Source organism: Gymnoscopelus microlampas, assembly GCF_963454915.1.
Source record: "Gymnoscopelus microlampas genome assembly, chromosome: 20".
Taxonomy (NCBI): Eukaryota; Metazoa; Chordata; class Actinopteri; order Myctophiformes; family Myctophidae; genus Gymnoscopelus; species Gymnoscopelus microlampas.
This window is the reverse complement of record NC_139957.1, coordinates 42,860,482-42,886,309: the sequence shown is the minus strand read 5'-3', so window position 1 is coordinate 42,886,309 and position 25,828 is coordinate 42,860,482.

Genomic DNA, 25,828 nt, shown 5'->3' with positions numbered 1-25,828 from the left:
CATGCCTGAAGAAAGTTCTTGGGAGAGCTTCACTCAACTTTGAAGAGATGTGCACAGTACTGACAGAGGTGGAGGCTATCATAAACTCTAGGCCTCTGACATTTGTGCACAATGAAGTGGATGAGCCACAGCCACTGACCCCAGCCCACTTTCTGGTGGGAAAACGACTGACCTCTCTGCCACCAAAGCCCTTCCCTGCTGACACACAGCACCCAACTGCCAACAAGGCAGAGATCACAAGAAGATGGAAGTACAGGCAGAGACTCACAACCAGCTTCTGGAGCGCCTGGCGTAAGGATTACCTGCTGGACTTGAAGTCAGCACACCGCTGTGACACACCGACGCCCACCCCACTGAAAGTGGGTGACGTTGTACTCATTGGAGAAGATAACACCCCCAGACAAACCTGGAAACTGGGAAGAATCACAGAACTGTTTACAGGCCGAGATGGACTTGTCAGGTCGTGCATAGTCCGCACTCCCTCAGGGACTTTGCTAAGAAGACCTATTCAGTTACTGTACTGTCTTGAGATTTAATGAACAAGTAATTCATGGGGGGAGGATGTTGTAACTTAATGGGTTACAGTTAATTTGCATGATTGATTTAATTGCTGCTAAATTCATAAAGTATTATATTCAGTTAAAAGCAGAGTTAAAAGATACATTTCATTTAATAGAGTTTATTGATGTTGTTTATTTGAGAAACACTGAATTGTTACTTTCTATTTTGTATACCTACAAAGGGGTTAAGTAAAAGAAACTGCATGTCCCATAAGGCTTAGCGGTGAACCGGATGTTAGTAGATGCCGGGTCAGTGTTGTTGTTGTGCCGGTGCTATTGAGCAATACTAGCTGCGTGGATCGAATGAATGAAAGCTAAAAGCTAACCCGTCTATGAGAGCGTTGTTTTGTACCATTTGTATCATCCTTTTTTTTCTATATAAAGTACCAACTTTAACTCCATATTTTCGACGTCCTGTCCAATACTTGACCGTAGTTATTCTACAATAGGTGTAGAGGGGGAAAAGAGCAGACCAAGTAAACAAAAAAAGGTTAATCTGAAACAAGATGTTATACAATATAGAGGGGGGTCCCTGCTTCGTCTCTCTCTCAGCTAGGGGGTCCTTGACCTGAACACGCTGAAGACCCCTGCTTTAGTGGGGGTTTTTTTGCACGGTCATGTCTTCCCGTGTGGTGAAATGATTGCGATAGCCGTGGTAACGGTTGTGATGAGGTAGTGCATGGGACACGATGACAGGGGGTTGGTTTAGGAGCTGGTTTCAATGTCAGACCAATGTCCTGCCAAGCCTGGAGCTAAAAACACACAGTACTGATGCACTGCAGTTATTCCTGACCGCTCACTCACTGTTTGATACTGCAAATCAATGTGTTGCACTGATGGAAGAAGTACTCTGATTTATTTTTTACATAAGTAAAAGTGGCAATACCACAATGTAGAGGTACTCTGTTGTTAGAAGTAAAAGTCCTGCATTAAACAAAAGTATTAGCATAAAAAAAAATACTTGAACATAGCCGATCTCCAAGCTCACTGTGCTTGTAGATTGGCTATTTTTGAATAGCCGAAGTATAAAGTACCAGGGCTTATATAAACTAGGGCTTATATAAGCTAGGGCAGGGGTCTTCAACAGGGGGTCCGGGACCCCAAGGGGGTCCTCAGAGTTACTATAGGGGGTCTGCCAAATCTTTGTGTGATGGGATTTAGTTTTCTTACATTAACCACTTGAACCCTAGAATTCCTTTTCTGAGAGGAACATTAGCCGAAAATAGCACATCTACAAGCTTGTAGATCGGCTATTTTTGGCAAAGAGGCTATAGGTGTAGAGGGGAAAAAGAGCAGACTAAGTTAAATCTGTAATCTGAAATACCTTCCACCACTGAAGTGTTGGTACAGTAGATCAGAGGAGGAACTGCATTTCAAAATACTCTGTGAGAAACTCCACCACTCTGACCTCTGCTCTGAGGTCACTGCTCCACATATTGAGCCACAAATGTCTAAATGAATCTCTTACGTCTCCATCCATGGTTTAGTGGTTAAGACAACCATATCCACTAATATAATGATATGATGTATTTAAATAGTGCCTTTCCCCTTTATTTTTTACACAGAGTAGGTAGAGAAGAGTAAAATATTAGATTGAAAAAAGGGAATCCTGTGGATCTCAGGATCCATTGTGGGAACTGTGTGGCTCCAATGTGGATCTGTGACTTTATGTGACCAGCCTGTGACATCAGATAATCTATGACATCAGTCATCTATTACAGTAGTTCTCAACCTTTGGGTTGGGACCCCCAGGGGGGTCCCCACATGATTTGTTTGGGGGCGGTTCCCAGATGTCAGTGAGGTGACAATTTAAGGACTTTTAAGACCTTTTTAATTTAAAAAAAAGGTCATTACTGTGTTTAAAGTCATCAACACTGGTCAAACATTGGCCAAATTGTCAAATAATATATATATATAGAGTGAATTTGAAAAAAGAATAGCCGATCTACAAGCCCACAGCGCTTTGCAACAGATTGGCTATTTTCACAATATTTATCTGTGGAACGGAGTCAAACTAAATGTAATGCCTCAACTCCAAATCCAAGTGTTTGTCAGGGTGGGGGGTCCCCAGTTTAAATATGACTATTTTCACTTTAACCTTTTATACTTTGGCTATTCAAAAATAGCAGCTATTCTTGAAAAAATGTGAAAACTTGTGCAAATCTAAATGTACATTTTTTAAGCGAACATTTCTAACTACAATTTTTGCTTCTGGGGGTCCCTGGAACTAAATATTTGGAGATGGGGGTCCGCGACTGAATACATATCATGTTGGGGGTCCTTGACATGAAAACGTTTGAGAACCACTGCTATAATATAGCGTACGTGTACAACTGGTAGCTCTCTGCCTGGCACTATACTGTACTGAGCCAACAACATGTTCCATTACACAATAAACGTTATTACTTTATAAATCGTAGCTATCAACCAGCCATCAAAATCTCATTCTACTTCTCACAGATTGGCAGCCAAAAGTCAACCGTTGTGTTTTTTAGCTGAGGAAACTAAATGACACTGAAAGTCATCAGTGTAGGTCTATTGAGTGAGTCTATTGATTACTTTTTCGCTTAATTGAATAACTGAGAAGCACTTTTTAAAATATATTTGTAAAAAAGGGGTAGTTCACCAAATAAATTACTTTTTTTCTATGGATTAGTCACCCCATGGAGACTTAGAATTCATGGATATTTTTTTGTTTTTGTCGCATTCCTAAGACAATAATTTGATGACCGGTACACAGCTGTTCCGGTAGGAGACACAAAGCAGACTCTTTGTGTCTCCTACCGGAACCACTGCCGGTCAACAAATATCCATGAATTCAAGTCTCCATGGGGTGACTAATTTATTTATACAATTTTTGGAAGCCTTTTGCCTATAATGACATGCCCAAAATAGGGATTGATTATTCATTGATTATTTCATTAAATGATCAAATCTAAATATTAGTTTTAGTAATGGATTACATGTATTAGTTTGATGAAGCGTTCCACCTCTGTATCTGTGTGATGGCCTGAACACAGCCTCTGTATCTGTGTGATGGCCTGGACACAGCCTCTGTATCTGTGTGATGGCCTGAACACAGCCTCTGTGTCTGTGTGATGGCCTGAACACAGCCTCTGTGTCTGTGTGATGGCCTGGACACAGCCTCTGTGTCTGTGTGATGGCCTGGACACAGCCTCTGTGTCTGTGTGATGGCCTGAACACAGCCTCTGTGTCTGTGTGATGGCCTGAACACAGCCTCTGTGTCTGTGTGATGGCCTGGACACAGCCTCTGTGTCTGTGTGATGGCCTGAACACAGCCTCTGTGTCTGTGTGATGGCCTGGACACAGCCTCTGTGTCTGTGTGATGGCCTGGACACAGCCTCTGTGTCTGTGTGATGGCCTGAACACAGCCTCTGTGTCTGTGTGATGGCCTGGACACAGCCTCTGTGTCTGTGTGATGGCCTGAACACAGCCTCTGTGTCTGTGTGATGGCCTGAACACAGCCTCTGTGTCTGTGTGATGGCCTGGACACAGCCTCTGTGTCTGTGTGATGGCCTGAACACAGCCTCTGTGTCTGTGTGATGGCCTGGACACAGCCTCTGTGTCTGTGTGATGGCCTGGACACAGCCTCTGTGTCTGTGTGATGGCCTGAACACAGCCTCTGTGTCTGTGTGATGGCCTGGACACAGCCTCTGTGTCTGTGTGATGGCCTGAACACAGCCTCTGTGTCTGTGTGATGGCCTGGACACAGCCTCTGTGTCTGTGTGATGGCCTGAACACAGCCTCTGTGTCTGTGTGATGGCCTGAACACAGCCTCTGTGTCTGTGTGATGGCCTGAACACAGCCTCTGTGTCTGTGTGATGGCCTGAACACAGCCGGTTAGTTATCTTGTCCTGACTGTTACTGTATGTACAGACTAGGTGGGAGATGAGATGGGGAGATGTCTGCAACGCTGACTTTGATATTAAACATGAAGTTCTTTTTGGCAGAAGTGTGCGTGTTCCATAAAATAATTGCGTCTGTGTAGTGCCAGCTTTTTGGTTAACTGTAATTGCATCGACGAGGTCTGTGTGTGTGTGTGTGTGTGTGTGTGTGTGTGTCTGTCTGTCTGTCTGTCTGTCTGTCTGTCTGTCTGTCTCTCTCTCTCACACACACACACACACACACACACACACACACACACACACACACACACACACACACACACACACACACACACACACACACACACACGCTGTCCAAACATTTTTCTCACCCTTTTCCATCCAGATACTGTGCTGAATTGGGTGAACCGGCCTGCTAATGCCTATAACTACTGTACCACTGATGGACTTTGTACGACCAATTCTTTGGGAGCACAGATGATAAACATTTGCTGTGTTCAGGCCTTAACAGTGGAGTAAGTAAGGGCCCTTACACATTGCAAGACATTTGAAGTGGTCGTGGAGTCATCCGATCGCTAAGCACTTAACACTTCGCACAAGTCTCGAGATCTCTTTCTTGAAATCGGCTGTCATACATCGTTGTGGTTTTCACACTATACGATTGATCGGCGACAGGGGATCACACACTGCAAGATGTTTCACTGGGATACGATCCAGACCCGATACATACATTTGTTTTTATTCCAATTAATTTTAACCGACGTCTCATGAAAACGTGCACGGCTCCTGTGATATACAGTATGCGCGAGACCGAGACAGGACACTAATGATTGACATTAAATAATTCTCTATTTTTCTGTATGTCTCTCTCTCTCCCCCTCTCTCTCTCTCTCTGAAACCAACAAGTCAACCACGATGCAATTCAGAAGCAGGGTTGCCATGTCCGCTTATTATAGGCGACTTTGGGCTTGTTTTTCTGTAAAGTTGCTTGTCTAAATATTGGTAGTTGCGGGTTGCGTTTTTTTTTGTTGTTTCTAAAGTGTAGTTGCTTATTTGGGCTTGTTTCCTAAGTTGTTAGGAAACAACATAGGAAACAAGCCCAAATAAGCAACTCCGTCTCTCCAGCTCTTTAATCAACAAAATACATTTTCAGGTAGATGACAGAATATTGTGATCCGGTTGCATTTTGTCTGCTCATTTATTTGTGTCATCACTTCCAATTTCACTTGTTTGATCTGTATCCTGACTGAGTTCTCTAACCCAGGGGTCTTCAACGTTTTCAGGCCAAGGACCCCCTAGCTGAGAGAGAGATGAAGCAGGGACCCCCTACTCTATATTGTATAAAATTGTGTTTTAGATTCAACTTTCTTTGTTTACGTTTACTGTTATTTTTTCTCTCTACACCTATACCTCTTTACCAAAAAATAGCCGATCTACAAGCTCACAACGCCTCGCAGCGCGAGGCGTTGTGAGCTTGTAGATCGGCTATTTTTGGCTAAAGTTCTCCTCAGAAAAGGGATGCTAGGGTTCAAGTGGTTCAAGGTAATAAAAAAAATCATATCACACAAAGATTTGGGGGACCCCCTGTAGTAACTCTGAGGACCCCCTAGGGGTCCCGGACCCCCTGTTGAAGAGCCCTGCTCTAACCGGATTGGATAAAATTGGTATCCTGACCTCAAAATGCATTTTCTGTTTAATAAAGAGCCGGAGAGACATTGAGACTCCTGTTACTGAACAAACACTCTATAGCAATGAGTACTATCAGAATAGAGCTATTTAACACTTATTTTAATCAAAGAAAATAACTTAACCTACCTTTAATGGATTAACCCTGCAGTCACAGTGGCCAAGCAGGGAGTTATTGGGTCCCATTTGTATACTGTTAGTCTTTGGTATGACCCCGGGCCCGGGTGAATCGAACCCTGCAACCTCCCAGTCTCAGGGCGTAGCGGACACTCTCTAACCACAAGGCCACTGAGCCCTATAGTCTTGACAGCGGAGGGAACGTTGGTTCTAAAATGTTGATCATCATGGTGACAGCATGGGCTCACTAGAGGATAACGTGGCTAAAAACATGTGGTAATAGAGGAGGTAAGCACTTCAAAAAGCTCTCATCAGCTCTCATCTTCCTGTTCTCACAGCATCCTGTACACTTCTCATCCTGAGCAACATGTTGTCTCCGTCAGATGAAAACCTTGTATGTCTAAAACCAGGGGTCTTCAACCTTTTCAGGCCAAGGACCCCCTAGCTGAGAGAGAGATGAAGCAGGGACCCCCCTTTATATTGTATAAAATTGTGTTTCAGATTATAACTTTTTTTTGTTTACTTGGTCTGCTCTTTTTTCCCTCTACACCAAACACCTCTTTGCCAAAAAATAGCCGATCTACAAGCTTGTAGATCTGCTATTTTTTGGGCTAAAGTTCTCCTCAGAAAAGGGATGTTAGGGTTTAAGTGGTTCAGGTAAAATAAAGAATCTTATCACACAAAAATTTGGCGGACCCCCTGTAGTAACTCCCCAAAAAATATTGTTTTCTATCCATTAGTCACCCCATGGAGACTTGCATTGATGGATTCTTTTTGGTTGTTGTCTCATTCCTAAGACAATCATTTGATGACCAGCGGACCGGTAGGCAGCGGTTCCGGTAGGAGATACAAAGGAGACTATTTGTGTCTCCTACCGGAACCACTGCCGGTCATCAAATAATTGGCTTAGGAATGTGACAAAAATTAATTAATTAATTCAAGTCTCCATGGGGTGACTAATCAATAGAAAAAAATATTATTTTTGGGTGAATTCCCTTTAAGAAAGAACGTGTGTTCCCATGGATCTAATCTAGATATTTAGTCACAAGCTCTCGTTAATACTTTTCATTGGTTTTAATATTTATAAAACCCACAGACACACTTAATCACAAAAAAAATTGCAAGTTGTGAGCTTTTCTGCTATTTTCCCACTACTTTTAGGGCGACACTGTTGCAAAACAAAGTAGAGATTCGAAAACAACAAAACGTTGAAACCTGGAGATACAAGGTCTGGTCCCTGACAGCGATGATGACATGTGAGAGTTACATCATCAGTACAGTAACAGTAGAGATCCCATCCTGTAGATCATCATCATACTGTTCCTTTGAACACGCCCACAAGCATCAGTCCTCACCGTGGACACGCCCACAAGCATCAGTCCTCACCGTGGACACGCCCACAAGCATCAGTCCTCACCGTGGACACGCCCACAAGCATCAGTCCTCACCGTGGACACGCCCACAAGCATCAGTCCTCACCATGGACACCATTGGTTCTCGAAGTGGGGTCCGGGGACCCTCAGGGGTCCTTGAGGGAGTTCCAGGGGGTCCCCAGATAAATGATGGATAGTTAGGAACCAAATGGACCCTTATGGGTCTGTAACTCTGAGAGTGTACAAATGGAACCAAATGGACCCTAACGGGTCCATTTGGTTCCATTTGTACACTCTCAGAGTTAAATTATCATTGATTTTACAATATAGTTTGGGGTCCCAGAGATAGAAATGCCATTAAATGGGGGTCCGTAGCCCTAATGCATGTCAAACTGGGGGTCCTTGAAATTAAAATGGTTGAGAATCACTGCTAGAGCCGTAAAAATCTTCTCTTATGGGGGTCCCTGGCTTATCTTTTCAAATGGGGGTCCGCGGGCTGAAAAAGTTTGAGAACCACTGATATATACTGTCATGTGTCAGGAGCTTTGTCAGAGTATCCGTTTTACCTGTCTGTCTGTCTGTCTGTCTGTCTGTCTGTCTGTCTGTCTGCTTCCCTTTTGATCTCTGTTCCTGAGTTTGAAGTGTCCGTCCCATATGACCATATATATGCATAGCAGTCGGATCTGCGGCTCTGGACAACCCGGATCTCCATATTATGCCTTTATATGGGCATATCGGGTTTCTTTATGGTTATGTCTGAGTCATGGTGACATCCCTATATATGGGCGTGTGAGGTTTGTTTATGGTTATGTCTGAGTCAGAGTGGCGTGGCCGTGGTCCCGCCTATATATGGGCGTTTCGGGTTTGTTTATGGTTATGTCTGAGTCAGAGTGGCGTGGCCGTGGTCCTGCCTATATATGGGCGTTTTGGGTTTGTTTATGGTTATGTCTGAGTCAGAGTGGCGTGGCCGTGGTCTTGCCTATATATGGGCGTTTCGGGTTTGTTTAGGGTTATGTCTGAGTCAGAGTGGCGTGGCCGTGGTCCTGCCTATATATGGCCGTATGAGATTTGTTCATGGTTATGTCTGAGTCAGAGTGACATCCCTATTTATGGAAGTTTTGGGTTTGTTTATGGTTATGTCTGAGTCAGAGTGATGTCAGAGGTCCCCCTGCCAGCCGGCCGGTCCTCCCAGGAGCCAATATATTATATAATTATAATAATAATAGGACATGATAGAAAATGGCTTGCATCCGTCCGTCCGTCCGTCCGTCCGTCCATGCCTGCCTGTCTATAGCTATCTACCTATCCATCCTTCTTTCCTCCCTTGTATCTATAGCTGTGTTTTTGAGTCTCTCCCTCTCTCTCCCTCTCTCTCTCCCTCTGTCTCTCTCCCCCTATATCCCTCTCTCCCTCTCTCTCGCTCTCTCTCTCTCTCCATCTCCCACTCCCCCTCTCTCCCTCTCCCCCTCTCTCCCTCTCTCTCTCCCTCTCCCCCTCTCTCTCTCTCCCTCTCTCTCTCTCTCTCCCTCTCTCCCTCTCCCTCTCCCTCTCTATCTCTCTCTCTCTCTCTCTCTCGCTCTCTGTCTGTGTCGTGTGAATGTTCCTCTTCTCACAGTTTTAAAACCCTGGCCTTTTCAACAACATGATAGAAAGCTGGCTTCTTCTTCTTCTTCCCGGAGCCCTGGCTGTGCCGTATCAAGTTGCCAGATCTCACATGAAAAAAAAAGAGCGCTCACTAAATCCTTTAGCAGTGATGTAAGGGAGTTCATGAGAGCTCCACCCTTTTCTCAGAGATGTTTCAGTGGTGCAACAAGTACTCACATTTTATTTATTCTCTACTTAAGTAACAGTAGCAATGCCACAAGGTAGAAAGAGTTCTGTTGCAAGTAAAAGGCCTGTATTAAAAATGCTACTAAATGCTACTTGAGTAAAACACGTTTCTTTTCAAAACATTTTTTTTCCACAAATAGCTCACAAATACAGTAGCTCAGTCAAAACGTGTTGTGATGCGACACTTGTAGATCTGCTTTTTCCGAATAGCCAAAGTGGCTTGATTGGTTAATGCATGTTTTTTTGTAATAATAATCACAATCTACAAAAGTAAGTTTGAATACAAATGTAACTAAGTAACTGTCACTTTGTAGCACAGTAATCATTTGACCATGAGTAATCTATTGACTCAAGTACTGGGTTTGAGTACTTGTGTCCACCAGTCAGTGGGCCTGGTATGTCTCACACACATTCCTGGGTGGCGTTTATAGTCGCTAGGAAGACATTGAGCTTTGTTGTGGGATGGTTTTTAATGCAGTAATTATCTGTATTCCAGGAGGAGGGAGAAGGTTTTTTAGAAAATGAACATTTTGTCATCACAATCATCTGTGATTCAAGACTGTTTTCACTTTGTGCCTGTTGGCTGACGGGATGCTTCACCAAGGACGTTTCCCAGGGTGTGTGTGTGTGTGTGTGTGTGTGTGTGTGTGTGTGTGTGTGTGTGTGTGTGTGTGTGTGTGTGTGTGTGTGTGTGTGTGTGTGTGTGTTCGCGCGTGTGTGTGTGTGTGTGTGTGTGTGTGCACATGCGCGTGCGTGCGTGGGTGTGCGTGCGTGCGTGCACATGCATGCGTGTGCATGTGAGTGTAGGGTGTGTGTTTGTGTGTGTGTGTGTGTGCATGCGTGCGCGTGGGTGTGCGTGTGCGTGCGTGTGTGTGCATGTGCGTGAGTGTACTGTAGGTTGTGTGTGTGTGTGTGGGTGGGGCAGGGGGTTTGCATACATGCATGTGTGTGTGTGTGTGTGTATGTGTGTGTAGGGTGTGGGTGTGGGTACAGACCTTTGGTTCTTGTGCTGAAAGAGAACAGATTTGTACCAGACTGATCCAAATTAGCCACTTGAACCATAGCGTTCCTGTTCTAGGGAAAACATTTATCGGAAATAGCCGATCCATGCGATGTGAGAGTGAGAGTGTCGGACTAGTAGCCAACACCCAACAATTCAGGTCCTCCTGAATCGTGGACCTCCACACCCTCCTGTCTAACATCAGGGTCTTGAGCCTCAGTGCATCTACAGCAGTGGTGGGGAACTTTGATGATGCAGAGGGCCACTATATTTCCACACTCACTCCAGAGGGCCACATATACTGTCTCTCCGTATTTTAACCTTTTTCGCCATTCTGTCACACAAAAGTAGCAAAAATAGCCGATCTACAAGCTCAAAACGCGTCGCAGCGCGACGCGTTTTGAGCTTGTAGATCTGCTATTTTTGCTACTTTTTAATCGGAATCCTGATTTTTTTTTTTTGCAATTTTTTAATTGGAATCCTGAAAAGTAACATCTTTATTTAATCTCAAATACATTTAGTTATAGGCTACTTATGTTAACTTTATGAACTTATGAATACAAATACATTGGACTTAAAAAAGACAATAGAATTGTAATACTAGTCATTAAGCTACTATAATATAGACTGAAGTAATTCAAGCGGGTCATGTTTGCATGTTTGGAATTGTAACAGCTGAAACAACAATAATATATCAGTATTCCCATATTAACCTGTGGCCCGTATTAAATGAAGGTGGGGGCCGCATGTGGCCCCCCGGGCCGCCAGTTGCCCATGTATGATCTACAGTACCTGGGTTGGCTCCCACTTTGTCAGTTTTCTTGCCACTAGTTCCGGGTGCCCATGACGCAGTGCCCTGCCAGCCTCACCCTTCTCTCTCTGACCTTATCTGTGACCCGTGGTAGGTCCACGTTTCTGATGTGGTCCTCCCATGTGACACCAAATGCCATTCATTCGTAGCATTCTTGTGTAGACTCTATCCAGGGCCCTTTCCTGCTGTGCTATGAGGGTCCATGTCTCAGCCCCATACAGCAGTACTGACTCCACTGTGAGGGTCCATTACTCGGCCCCATACAGCAGTACTGACTCCACTGTGAGGGTCCATGTCTCAGCCCCATACAGCAGTACTGACTCCACTGTGAGGGTCCATGTCTCAGCTCCATACAGCAGTACTGACTCCACTGTGAGGGTCCATGTCTCAGCTCCATACAGCAGTACTGACTCCACTGTGAGGGTCCATGTCTCAGCTCCATACAGCAGTACTGACTCCACTGTGAGGGTCCATGTCTCAGCTCCATACAGCAGTACTGACTCCACTGTGAGGGTCCATGTCTCGTCCCCATACAGCAGTACTGACTCCACTGTGAGGGTCCATGTCTCAGCTCCATACAGCAGTACTGACTCCACTGTGAGGGTCCATGTCTCAGCTCCATACAGCAGTACTGACTCCACTGTGAGGGTCCATGTCTCGGCTCCATACAGCAGTACTGACTCCACTGTGAGGGTCCATGTCTCGTCCCCATACAGCAGTACTGACTCCACTGTGAGGGTCCATGTCTCAGCTCCATACAGCAGTACTGACTCTGACTGAGCATTCCCGGCTTAGTGCCCCTCGGACCTTCAGGACGTGTTCCGTTGAAGCAGTCCAGGCCCCGAGATATTTGAAGTCCTCAACTACCTCGAGCACGGTCCCATCCGCAGTGTGGCAATGGGTTTTTTCCTAGCCGATCTGTAAGCTCAGCTCTACAAACGTGTTGCAACACCTTGAGCTTGAGCTTGTAGATTATCTATCTGATCTGCAAATCATCAGTGTTCATTTTTGTTTTTTGTTGATGAATTGAATACGTAGGACCACAATTTTTAACACCTTTTTCGTGTTATCCTTTGAGCCTTAATGTCTTATTGTACCACGTGCTGTTTTACATTTCTAACTGATAAAATATTCAAACAATCAATCAATGAATTGCGCCGGCTGAATGCAGTACTTTTCCATGTGAACAGCTATAAGTGTTGAAACGTGCAGCTTGTGGTTATAACTCAATATTTATTAATGACCCCGATCATGTAATAGCAGCTCCACTACTCCACCTCATGCTGCATTCAATAGGGAACATATTTGCTCGACATGAATGAAAAAAAAAATGCTTATCTGATATGTAAACAAGATAAAAGAGTTTGAATTGTTTTGTTTGCGTTGGAAAGTTCCAGATCGCAGGGCTCTTTTCTAAAGGCCTGGTTAATCAGTAACGGGATCAGTGCGAGGTAGCAGCGGTCTGGGGCTTTCTGAATAGGAGACACGTTTTAGAAGCTTTTGTCTCGTTTGTAACAAGTTCAACACTCGAGGTGTTGCTTTTGTTTCACCGCGGGTCAATGATTAGCAACACGCAGCGCACTGCGCTTGTTTAGCTTAAGTAAATGTAGCAATACTGCAGTGTGGAAATACTTTGTGACTGGTAAAAGTCCTGTATTCAAAATATTACTTATGTCGAAGTACAAAAGTGTTAGCATCAAAATATACTAAGTTGTCATAATGAATGGTAATGTTTTTCTTTTGTGAGCTTGTAGATTTGCTATTTTAGAATTGACAAAGTATGAAATAGGGCTTAATTGGTTATAGCACATATTTCTATTGATCCTATATTAAAATTGCCTAATGGGTGGATGGTGGACTGAGGACGTTACAAACGTAACATCCAGACTCGCGAGGCACACCGTTGCTCCGATCCGCACCAAAACGTGCCACAAACACGGGTCTACCATCAGGGGTGAACCCCCTGGGGCCAACATTCTCCAATCCAATCCACTTTATTTATATTAGCACATTTTACAACTCAAGGTTTCCAAAGTGCTGCACAGAAAATCAAAAGCCGAATGCACTGGGTACGCTAAAACACAGAAAAACAACTGCAAACACTGAAAAATAAGAAACAAAATAAACAACAATTCACCAAATGTGCCACAAATGGGTGTTCATGGGTCTGCCATAAGAATAGTCACACCATGGGGCCACGTCAGGGGCCTAAAATACTAAATTGCACACATATGGGGCCCTACAGCAGTGCAGTGTTTAACACTTCAAATGACCATAACTCGCTGACCATTACTCTGATCAGCGCAATACAAGATTTGAAGGCTGCATAGCAATAGAAAAATGGCAACGCAATCAGATAAAGTTAAAGCACTTCAGTACAATACTTGAGTAAATGTACTTAGTTACTTTCCACCACTGATGCGTATCAAATGAACAGGTATGACATGAGGCATTGTGATGGGGTGGGGTGCCCCCTTCAGGAAGTGGCATGTACCTGCCGGACGGACAGAACACCTGTGTTGTAATAGGCCACTGGTTCCCAAACAGTGGGTCACTGCCACACGTTGTGAGCTTGTACTGTAGATTGGCTATTTTTGGCGAAGAGGTTTGGTGTAAAGGGGAAAAAAGAGCAGACCAACTACAAAGCCAAAAGTAAAGTTTAAAGTATTGAGGGTGTAAGTGGTTAAATGTCTGAAAATACACATTAACATGAATCCAATATATTAATAGAAGAGATAATGTGGACAAAAACTAATAAAAAACATTATTGACACAACACTGAGTGCTGTCAAACAAGTCTATGAAACTATCTATAAACTCTATTTAATCTGCATGCAACACAATTGTATCCAATATGTAGTGGGGGTCCCTGCTTCATCTCTCTCTCACCTAATGGCCCGTACACACTGCAAGATTTTTGCCACAATTATGCTGTTACCGATCTATTATTATTATTTTTTACTTATCATTTTTATCCCACGATTTTGTAACCCTTATTTTTCACCCGGTGCCAATTTTCTAAGTGATCCTGGGCACTACACTCCCCTCACCAGCCTAGGGAGGCCAGGGCCGAGCTCATGCCTCCTTCAATGCATGAGAGCCAACTGACCTTCTTGTCACCTGACAGGGGGGAGTTTCCCTGGTTGGACGCAGCGCGTGGAAGGAACACGTTATTCCAACCAGTTCCCTTCCCCTCCATCAGGCGCCCCGGCTGTCATGGGGGAGGAGTTATAGTGACCAGGATTACTACATGTTTTTGTGAGGGTATTAACTACCCTGAGAGACACGGGGAGAACATGCCCACTCCACACAGAAGGGCCCTTTCGCCAACCCCACCTAGGGTATGGGCGCTGATGACGTGGAGGAGGAGACACGCCCCCAGCGCCCACAGCGTCCCCGGCGGGAATCAAACCCAGGACCTTCTAGCTTTGAGGCGACAGCGCTGTTACCGATCTATTTAGGCGCTCGCCGACATAAGCCCCGATCTGGCGCAAGATCGGGCATGCATGCATGCGTGCGCACATGCGGAGAGAGAGAGAGAGACGCAGAGAAACAGAGAATTATTAAATGAAAATCATTAGCGTCCTGTATCGGGTCTGGATCGCATCTTGGTGAAATCTTGCAGCGTGTGATCCCTTTGTTGGCGATCATTTGTATAGTGTGTGACCAGAAGTGCCCTTTTGAAAAAAAGAAGAAAAAAAAGTTCGGTTTCTTTCAGTTTACAGCAGGGGGTCTTCAACAGGGGGTCCGGGACCCCTAGGAGGTCCTCAGAGTTACTACAGGGGTTCCGCCAAATCTTTATGTGATATGATTTTTCTTTTTACCATAACCACTCGAAACCTAGCATCCCTTTTCTGAGGAGAACTTTAGCCAAAAATAGCAGATCTACAAGCCCACAACGCCTCGCGCTGCGAGGCGTTGTGGGCTTGTAGATCGGCTATTTTTGGCAAAGAGGTATAGGTGTAGAGGGAAGAAAGAGCAGACCAAGTAAAGAAAAAAAGTAGGCCGATAATTTACTTGAGCACCTGCCCCTCAAAATGTCTGTGCACGCCACTGCGATCATTTGTATAGTGTGAAAACCGCAACGATATTATGACAGCCGATTTCAAGAAAGAGACTTGTGTAGTGTGAAATCTGATGACTCCCCAACTACTTTAAAAATCCTACAGTTTGTACCTGCCATTAGGGGTCCTTGGCCTGAAAAAATGTTGAAGACCCCTTGCTTTAGCTATAATGACATGGCAATATACTTAACCTACCACTACATTGTCTGCATCTCAGTGAAGAGAAGACAGGGCTGTTTTCCCGTCTTCTTAACTTGGTAATCATTGTTTGTTCTCAAGAGGACTTAATAGGTAAACATCCATCCCAATCGAGGGCCCCTAATTACATAAGTAAACACAGATTAAAGTCATTGCAGCTGCTGCAGATTAGACAGTTTATGAGCGCTGAGCGAGTGGCCGGCTTGTGAAAAATAAACACCAGACGTGAGCTTATCTGTTACCTTCACTAGCACCTTCTCCAATGAGCTACTATAGCCCTGCCGTTACCACAGGCATCTATTATCTGTACCTTCACTAGCACCTTCTGCAATGAGCTACTATAGCCCTGCCGTTTCTACAGGCATCTATTATCTGTACCTTCACTAGCACCTTCTCCAATAAGCTACTATAGCCCTGCCGTTACCACAGGCATCTATTATCTGTACCTTCACTAGCACCTTCTGCAATAAGCTACTATAGCCCTGCCGTTACCACAGGCATCTATTATCTGTACCTTCACTAGCACCTTCTGCAATGAGCTCCTATAGCCCTGCCGTTTCTACAGGCATCCATCATGCTACTATTCATTGGTAGTTGGCCCTCTGTTTGTTTTATATTATAGTCGGGTGGAAACCTTGTATGTCCGTAAACCGTAACATTTTAATCATTATTTTTTTTAAACGTTTTAAATGTGTGAAGATAGCAGATCTACAAGCTCACTACGCATCACAATGTGGCAGGTTTTCTTTTGAACTTGTAGATCGGCTATTGTCTTGATTTTTTTTGTTTGACACTCTTCTTGTGATGAAATAGTACATTAATTTATCAAAACAAATTATGGAGATACAAGGTTTCTGCACCTGGCTGCTACGATTATGGAAAATAACAAAAGAAGAGAAATGTTTGCGGAAAGTTTTGGGATCTGCATTGTAGGATTCCATGTTACTGTTACACATCAAAAAGTGATCACCTGTTTGATGTTGTTTTAATGCAGGGGTATGTTAAGTGCCCGATAGCAAACAAAAGCTGTCACCAGAAGTCTTTAGAACAGCCTCCATTGCACCATAACACTGGAAAAGCCCTGGGTACACTACTTAGCTTTATTTACCCAACACATTGGGTCAAAGGTCTCTCTCTACAAGACCTCAAACTTTACTTCAGTTACTTAAGTACAAGAAGCAATACCACAATGTAGAAATACTCTGTTACAAGTTTTTAAAAAAAACGGGATCGAACCAGAAATGCGATGTTCCTGGATCCCGGGCTCCCCCAGAGTTAGTGTGGAAGTGTCCTTGAGCAAGACGCTGAACCCCTAATTGCTCCCGATGAGCAGGTTGGTTCCTTGCATGGTTTCCTCCTCCATCGGTGTGTGAATGTGTGTGTGAATGTGTGAATGTAATGCACAATTTATGTAAAGAGCTTTGGATAAAAGTGCTATATAAATGCACCATTAAACCATTTATTTTACCACTAAAGGTGTCAGACAATTGTAACAGTAAAAGTACAAATTATTTGCAGAACAGAAGTACATAAAGTATTGAAAAACAGACATACTCAAGTAAAGTAAAAGTACCTCAAAATTGTACTTGAGTATAAGTACTTAACATGGTTAATTTCCACCACTTCAGCAAGTGCCCACATGTTTCCACGGGCCCGCTGACAGGGACAAGCTAACAGCTATAGCACATCAATCACTCACACAGTAAAGGGACACTTGCCGAAAAACAAATATTAAGTGTCTTTTAATCTCTTTGGCGTGATAAGAGAGGTGAAGTCTGTTATTACTGAATGACTCAATGGAGGGCAAACAATACGAGCTGGCTGAGAGGACAGAGACTGGGCTAACATGTCCACAACTGTCGGGGGGGAGGGAAAGCTCATATGTCCTCATTATGCTACTTTTGATGCTTTTGTGTGACGCTGTAGAGCGATCACGTGGGACAGGGATTTCCCACACCGTGGTGCGCGAGCGCCCTCTAGGGGGCGCATGACATGAAAAGGCTAATGGTGGTGCTATGGTGTTATTTTAAATATATATACATTATATGCCGATATATGGCAAGTATATGCAGAATATACAGTATGATGCATATGCATATCGTTGCTGTCCGGCAGGAACCAGCTAACTCAATTTTCCCGCTTTTGCATTTTTTTCTATAAATCAGGGCCATTGAACACCCTTTACATCTGTGTGTTTGATCCTCAAACTTTCTGCTAAACCGGCTAACTCCAGCAAAGGGGGGTGGAGTTAGATGGTTTTGCTGACTCCAGGCTCCACCCCAGGGGCCAAAAATGTTTGGGAACCGCTGACGTAGGACACTAATTTACGCGAAATATGTTGTAGCTGTCGGAGGGAAACCATGTACCATTCCTTTATTAAGTTTATTTAACAACGCGTTGTGAGTGTGTAGATTGGCTATTTTCACTACGTGTGTGTGACGCTAATGCATAATGAAGTAGGGGGGAGGGGGGGGGGGGGCGGCATTTAAAAGATAATATGGAGATACACGGTTTCAGCCTGTCAGAGATATGTGGTTGTTTACAGTGACTTCTCTTAAGACAGGAACCTGGATAAACATGAGTCATGGGACACCTTGTGAAGATAAAGTTAATGGAGAGGTAGGAGGGTTAAATTCCCAAGGGGTCACTTTGTGGGGAGGGGGGGACATTTCCTTAAAGGAGCACTTCACCCATTTCAACCATATTCATCCTATAAATCCATATAGTTGGTCCCCAGCTGGCACCTTATATTTAACCTCATATACCAGCTGGTTTGTGCTGTGTGTATACCTGTATACAAGTAGATTTCTTACGGGTTTTTTTTGCCTCTCCTTGACATGTTTTTCTCCCTGCACCCAACCCTTTTCTTTCCCTCTTTCTGAAAAACGATGCAGCTTGCACAAAAAACGTCTGTAATGTGACAATAATTCTACATTACATTCTACAATAATACTACATATCCAAAAAGGAAATGCATGGGGCTGTATCAAAAGCAGAGGCATGGCTTTACCCCCCCAGCAAATCCAACACTGTACCTTTACCAACACTGTACCTGCAGTGGTGAAAGAAGTACTCAATGATGAAGTATACAATATGGCTGCATTGATTAATGCACGTTTTGTTATAATAATCACATTTTTGCAAACTATTTAACTGTCAAGCTGTCAAATAATTGTAATGAACTAAAACAGTACAACATTTCCCTCTGAGGAGTATAGTGGAGGTATAGGTAAATGGAAATAATCAAGTAAAGTAAAACATACCTAAAAAGAAATACAAAATGTAAGTGAGTAAATATACTTAATTACTTTCCCCCAGTACCTTGTGTGTCATTATGAGCTGCTACTTCGGGCAACTGCGGGGACTGGATGGGGGGGGGGGGTGTGGGGGTGGGGGTGGGGTCCTCTTGGGAGCACTCAGCACTCAGGACTTGAGGGGTGCAGACAGGCAGCGATGATGGCTCACATCTGGGACATTTATTTCAGATTGCACATATTGCTAATCAGGTTCTCCTATGTAATGCTCCAGAAATGCCAAACATTCAGGGGGAGCGGCATTCGTCGCCGTCGGGCCTAGAAACCTCGTATCTGGCATCAACGTCAACATTTCATGTTTTTTTCATCGTCGCATAAATAACGCCTTGCTTCGTCGTGTGAGATTGTCCAGCAGGAGTGCTGTACGTGGAAAATAGCAGATCTACAAGCTGTGAGCTTGTAGATCGGCTATTTTCACCGTTTCGGGAACATTGAGCAGTGGTGGAAAAAGTACTCGCATTTCTTACTTAAGTAATAGTGTCAATACTGCGTTGTAGAAATACTCTGTTACAAGTAAAAGTACGGAATTAAAAAAGTATTAGTATCAAAATGTACTTAAAGTATCAAAAGTAAAAGTACTAAAATGTTTGAAAATAGCAGATCTACAAGCTCACAACGCGTCGCGGTGCGACGCGTTGTGAGCTTGTAGATCTGCTATTTTCAAATAGCCTAAGTATAAAATAGGGATAAAGTGATTAATGTATGTTTTATAATATAATAATGTATATCTGCAAAGCAACTAGTAACTAAAGCTTTCAAATAATTGTAGTGGAGTAAAAGTGCAATATTTGCCTCTGAAGATGTAGTGTAGTAGAAGTAAAAGTACTTAAAAAATAAGTAAAAAATCCTCAAAATTGTACGTAAGTACAGTACTTGAGTAAATGTACTTAGTTACTTTACACCACTGCCATTCAGTGAGATGGACATACGAGGTTTCCGCCCTGCCAGGGCCATCAAATGGGGCAAATTGGTTTACCCTGGTCGTGGTTGCACTGTTTGGTTGCACATGTGAGGTCGGGGCAGACATGCCAAATGAATGTTTTCTTTACAATTTCTACACTTAACCACGTCTCAGGCTCTGCTGCCCCCTTTACCCCAGTACGCACGCGCGTGCGTGCATGCGTGCACACGTGCGTGCGCGCCGCATACATACACATACACACATACACATACACATACACATACACGGAAGAGAGACAGAGAGAGAGAGAGAGACAGATGGAGAGAAAGATAGACAGAGAGAGAGGGGGGGACTACCCTATCGCTTAGTATTAGCTGCTATTTTCAAAAATAGTTTAACAAATTTGGAAAACTAATACTTTTGTACTTTTACTCGAGCAAAATTTGGAATATAGGCTACACAGTGTTTACTTGTAGTAGCAGAGTATATTTCTACATTGTGGCATTGATTCCACCGCTGCTATTCGCCATGTCGATTAGCGTATTTATGTATTTATTTATGTATTTATTTATGCATAGCTGTGTGTCTCAGCCTATGAGCGATGAAGGCCTCGCCTCGCCCTCCAAGAAAAAGCTGAAAGCACACACACACACACACACACACACACACACACACACACACACACACACACACACACACACACACACACACACACACACACACACACACACTCATGTGGGAAATGCAACAATAAAAAAGAGATGAACGAAAAAAAAGCAAAGCTCTCCTCCGTCTATAGATTTGTCTGCGTTCCATTAAAGCGTCCGCTCGTTCCAAGTAGCAGAAGCAAATGTTTTGAGTCTAAAGAAAACCTCCTAAATTACCAGCATCAGTCAAAGTGTCATTTACCCTCCGTTAAATGTTGGGTAATGACAGGAGCTGCAGCGCTACAGCAAAAGGCTTCCCTTGTTCCGACTGCCGCGGCTCAAACCCTGTGCTGAGTAATGGCATGTTTAGCAAAGAGGATCCAGGCCCTCAGCATTCAGCATGCTAATGCAACGAGCTGCAGTGAGCTCAACTGCTGCTAAGAACCAAATGCCTGACAATTAGGGTTCAGTTGATTGCAGCCGCGGAAGGCTGCCAAGCGGCAATTTCCATTGTTAATAACCAAAAGAAAACATTTATGTCTGATGCTGGAAATTGTTTTGCTTTCGGGGGCCGCAGTGGCCCCTGGCCATGCGTGGCATTTTATTGTAATTAGCTGGAAAAACATTGCAGCCGGAGAGTTACCAAAGTGGAACTTGTTGTATTGGGGGAAGTATGTGCGATATTATATTCAATTAGATGACCCCGCGCGCGACCCTTATAGCTCTGGTAGGCCCTGAATAAATAAACGACGGGAGTGTTATGTACAAACAGCCGAAGCAACGCAAAAAAGCTCCAAAAGATTACGATCACATTATTAGTTTTTTTTTCAGAGTGAGTGCTTCAGAAATTCCAGAAATCATAATTCCAGCATACTTTGGATGTAACCGCAGAAAACAGGTGCAAGCGATTACATCTCCTGGTCCACGCTATCGGTCTTAAACCATTGAGAACGGGAAAGCATCTGTGTCATTTTTTTTATTTTTACCACTTTAACTATATTTTACTTTGGCTATTCAAAAATAGCAGATCTACAAGCTCATAGCGCGTCACTTCGTGCCGCGCTATGAGCTTGTAGAGCTGCAATTTTTCCAAAGTCGTGCAAATCTCAGATTTTTTTTTCAAGTGAACATTGTTTACTCAAATCTTTGCTTTTGGGGGTCCCTGGGACAAAATCTTTTCATGTCAAGGACCCCAAAAATCTTAAGTGTTTGGCCGTGGACCCCATCTCAAAATATGACCTTGTAGATCTGACATTTTGGAGAAAAAAAAGTGGAAATTTGTCTTGGAAAGTCTTTGAATTGTTTTAAGCGAATATTTTTTACTCACATCTTTGCTTCTGGGGGGTTCCTGGAATAAAATATGGCCAAATATGCTCGGTGGCCAAATACATATAATTTTGGGGGTCCTTGACATGAAAAAGTTTGAAGCACCACTGATGATAACAACATACGTTTTTCAGAAAACGTTTTGGCCGCAGGTCTCAAAGGGTTAATCTCTCTTGTTGACATGACAAACATGACAAACTCTCTCCCAACGCCAGAAACCACAGATTACTTACTGTACTGTACTTTGAATTGATTTGCCTTTAACTGCGGTCTGCTGGCTGGCTCTGAACTGAACATGGTGGTGTTATCGACAGTGCAACTATCTGGACTAATAGGCTACAGTCCATGGAATGCTAGAGAGTAATACGTCTCACTCAGTGGTGGAAAAAGTACTCAAAATGTTTACTTAAGTAAAAGTACCAAACACTGCAATGTAGAAATACTCTGTTAGGGCACACCAACATAAGGTTGCCCGCTGATAAACTCATGTTTTGCGCAGCCAACAGTTTTTTTGCAGCCGGTATGGTATGGCATTTACTAGCAGGCGTATTGAGCGCATAAACGCAAGGCGTGCGCGACACGCAGAAAGATGCGCAAGACCTCAGCGTGCCAGCATTATGTGGTGTCGGCCCTGGTACCATAGGTTTTCTTCCAGTGATTTACAGGCAAGATTTGCACAACGGTACCAAGGACAGATGTCAAAGTTGCAGGGCCCATGCTCAGGTGCCAGGCACACACCTGTGACTGGCACACACCTGCCTGCAAATGGTACCAGGGCTGACATCAAATAATGCTGCCACTCTGCGGAACGGAACAGCAGCTTCCACCTGCCCTATTCTCTCTCTACGTCGTCCTCAGACAAGCCCTCCATCGGCGTCTCCAGTCATCTGGGTTCTCCATACATTTGGCCAGCTCCTTTGTGCTTTCTGCACCAGCATCTTTCCTTAGTACATCCACGTAGGTAGGTATGGGACGTCCTCTTGATTGATGCCCGTGTGTTGGTATTCTCGGTGTCGGTGGCAGTGGCCGGCTAGTCTCATCCTCCTGACTGCTATCTTTTCTGATACACTTGGTAGTGCCCCGTACAGACGCTTGTTGGCAATATGCTCGTCCTGGTTGATGTTCAGTACCACACGTAACATTCTGGTGTAGCACCCGTCCAGGGACTTCTGTAGGGCTTGCTTTAGTGTCCAGCATTCACAGCCGTAGAGGAGAACGGACTCCACAGTCGCAGAGAAGAAACTGATCTTGATGCGTCGGTGGAGGTTGGATTTCCACACACTGGTCATGACATTAAGAGCTCTCCAGGCAAGTTGCACAGGCCTTATCCTGAAGGGACAAACGTGGCATCTTTCCATGGGGGCAGTGTTGCTGCTTGGGAGCATACACAAACTCAACAAAGTGTCAGAACCCATGCTCAGGTACCAGTCACACACCTCTCAGCAGGAATGTGCTGGCAGGTCGCTCAAAACAAGAGCGATTACCAACAGAAGCATACTGGGGGATTTTGGCAATGTAGCGCCTCCAATTTTTGGAGGCGCTACCCACACGTTTAGCTGTGTTGCTCAATCCACGAATGCCCGATCCTTACAAGCTGTACCTCGTTGTAAAGGTGACTAATCAACGATAAACATGATATAAAACACAATACCAATTGGTATTATTGAAGGGGAGAAATTACCGACCAAAGTTTACGAACGTTTTGTGGGAAGTTTATATCTCCTTTTGAATAGCCAAAGACATCTAAAATGACACAGATGCGTTGCATTGAATGGGTTAACCTCTTAAACCCTATGTACTTCATTGACTGGGGGTCCCCAGGGGTCCATACATACATAGATGGTGTGACATTGTACCGGGGGCCATTTACAGTACATGAGCTGTTTGTGTCTGTCCGTGTCCTGAGCATATAACTCGGGCGTTGTCCGACCAGTTGACCTCTTAATGTGCTGTGTGTGTCCCAGACGACCCAGAGGGGTGTGTAGTGTGTAGTGTGTACTAGTGTGTAGTGTGTAGTGTGTAGTGTGTAGTGGCAATCCGCTCTGACCAACGGTTTCCCAGAAACTAAAAAAAAACAACAACAAAAAACATGTGAACTGTCCACAGCCCTCCTCTGAGACATAGAGTGAGGAGACAGAAAAACACTACTGCTGTTCAGTGTCATGCAGTGGTGGAACAAGTACTCACATCTTTTACTGAAGTAAAAGTATCAATACTGCAATATAAACAAGCAAAAGTCCGGATTTTTTAGTACAAAAGTATTAACATAAAAATGTACTTAAAGTACCAAAAGTAGAAAGTACTCATTATGCAGAATGTCCCTTTTCAAGTTTTCAAATGCATAAAAATATTTAGAAAAAAGCCGATCTACAAGCTCACAATGCGTCGCATCGCGACACATTGTGAGCTTGTAGATCTGCTTTTTTCAAATGGCCGAAATGTATATAGGGCTGAAGTAGCTCATGTATGTTTTGTAATAATAATCAAAATCTACAAAGTAACTATAAGTTTTCAAGTAATTGTAGTGGAGTAAAAGTACAATATTTGTCTCTGAGATGTAGTGCAGTAGAAGTAAAAGTACTAAAAACTGGAAATACTGGTGGTAATAATGGTACTTAAGTACAGTACTTGAGTACATGTACTTAGTTACAGTGCTTTACACCACTGGCTAATGGAACATTAAACTACAAAACAAATGTATAATAGAGATGATGTTGAATTAATTCTCACACAAGTCAGACATGCTGGCTTCTATCAGAGCCACATTCGGAGAGCTTTTAAGTAAACTGTGAAAAGTAATAAATATTCCCAAAGCGCTGCATGGATACTGACTCTCAATTACTGATTACATACTGTCTGGAACTGTGAGAGACATTATTATTAGTAATGGTTTTATTAAGTGGTGGTTGTGTTGGACTGTGAGCTCTGTCTAGGGAGCTCTCTTCTTCCAATTGCTATTTTTACTTTGAGTAAAAAACCTGGGGAGTATGTTACTCTGGTTTTATCTCAGATCTGCTAGGGTTTAAGTGATTACACTTGTTTTTATTTGGCACTAGTAAACAAAAACTAAACATTTACAGAGTGATGAGCGATAGATAACATAATGTCATCGAGGCATTTTGTGCATGAATGAGTCGGATTTGAACTATTCCAGCTATTTGAACAATTTAAAAATAGTAAAAAATGCCCAAAAAGTTTAGGCATAAGGCAAGATATGGCGCTAAATCTAATACCCATCAGCGCTTCAAATAAAGACGCTATATTAATGCACGATTTGTCGATTTACCATTAAAAACAGTTACTTTGAGTTCATCACGATGACTCATCCAGTCAGACGGTAACAGTGTTGTCATGACTACCGCCTCTGGTAGTCCAGTCCATCATAACGACCAGATGACCGACAAATCACACACACAGCCCATAATAATATGTTTACCCCCCTGACCTTTATTCCCATGGCAACGGGGCCGCCGGAGGTCAAGGCCTGTTCTCAGACCAGCCATCTGTAGTCAGAGGATATCCTACTGTTAAACCATTACCTCCAATGGCCGTTGACACCGGCCTCCACTTGACAAATCATTGCAGATATCGTTGTTGTCGGGCAGAAACCTTGTATGTCCAAATAAACAGTTCTTTTTTTATTATTATTATTTTTAAAACATTTTAAAACAGGGAAAATAGCAGATCTACAAGGTCACAACGCGTCGCGATGAGCTGCGTTGTTACCTTGTAGATCTGCTGTTTTCACCACTTTTGCACGACACTCTTGTGTGATGAAATAGGACTAGGTTAATTTACGAAACAAACATTTAAAACAAAGTTGAAACGTGGAGATACGTGGTTCACGCCCGACGCCAATGACATGCGGAGATAATGGCAGGAATAATAACCGTAATGTAGATGAATGAGTGCCCAGCAAAATGTGAGCACAATAGCTTCTCTTTTTTTTGTTCTAAACCCTCTAAACTAATTTTCACCGTGGTTCCAGAGTGTGTGTGGAGATCGTTGTGCAGATCTCTGGAGCAATTTATTGAGCAATCAAATAGTCCTCACATGGTGTCAGAGCCAAGAGAGTCCTGCTGCTGCAGTTTGGAGGGAATCACGGCTTTGTGTGTGTTTTAATCTGCACTTAACC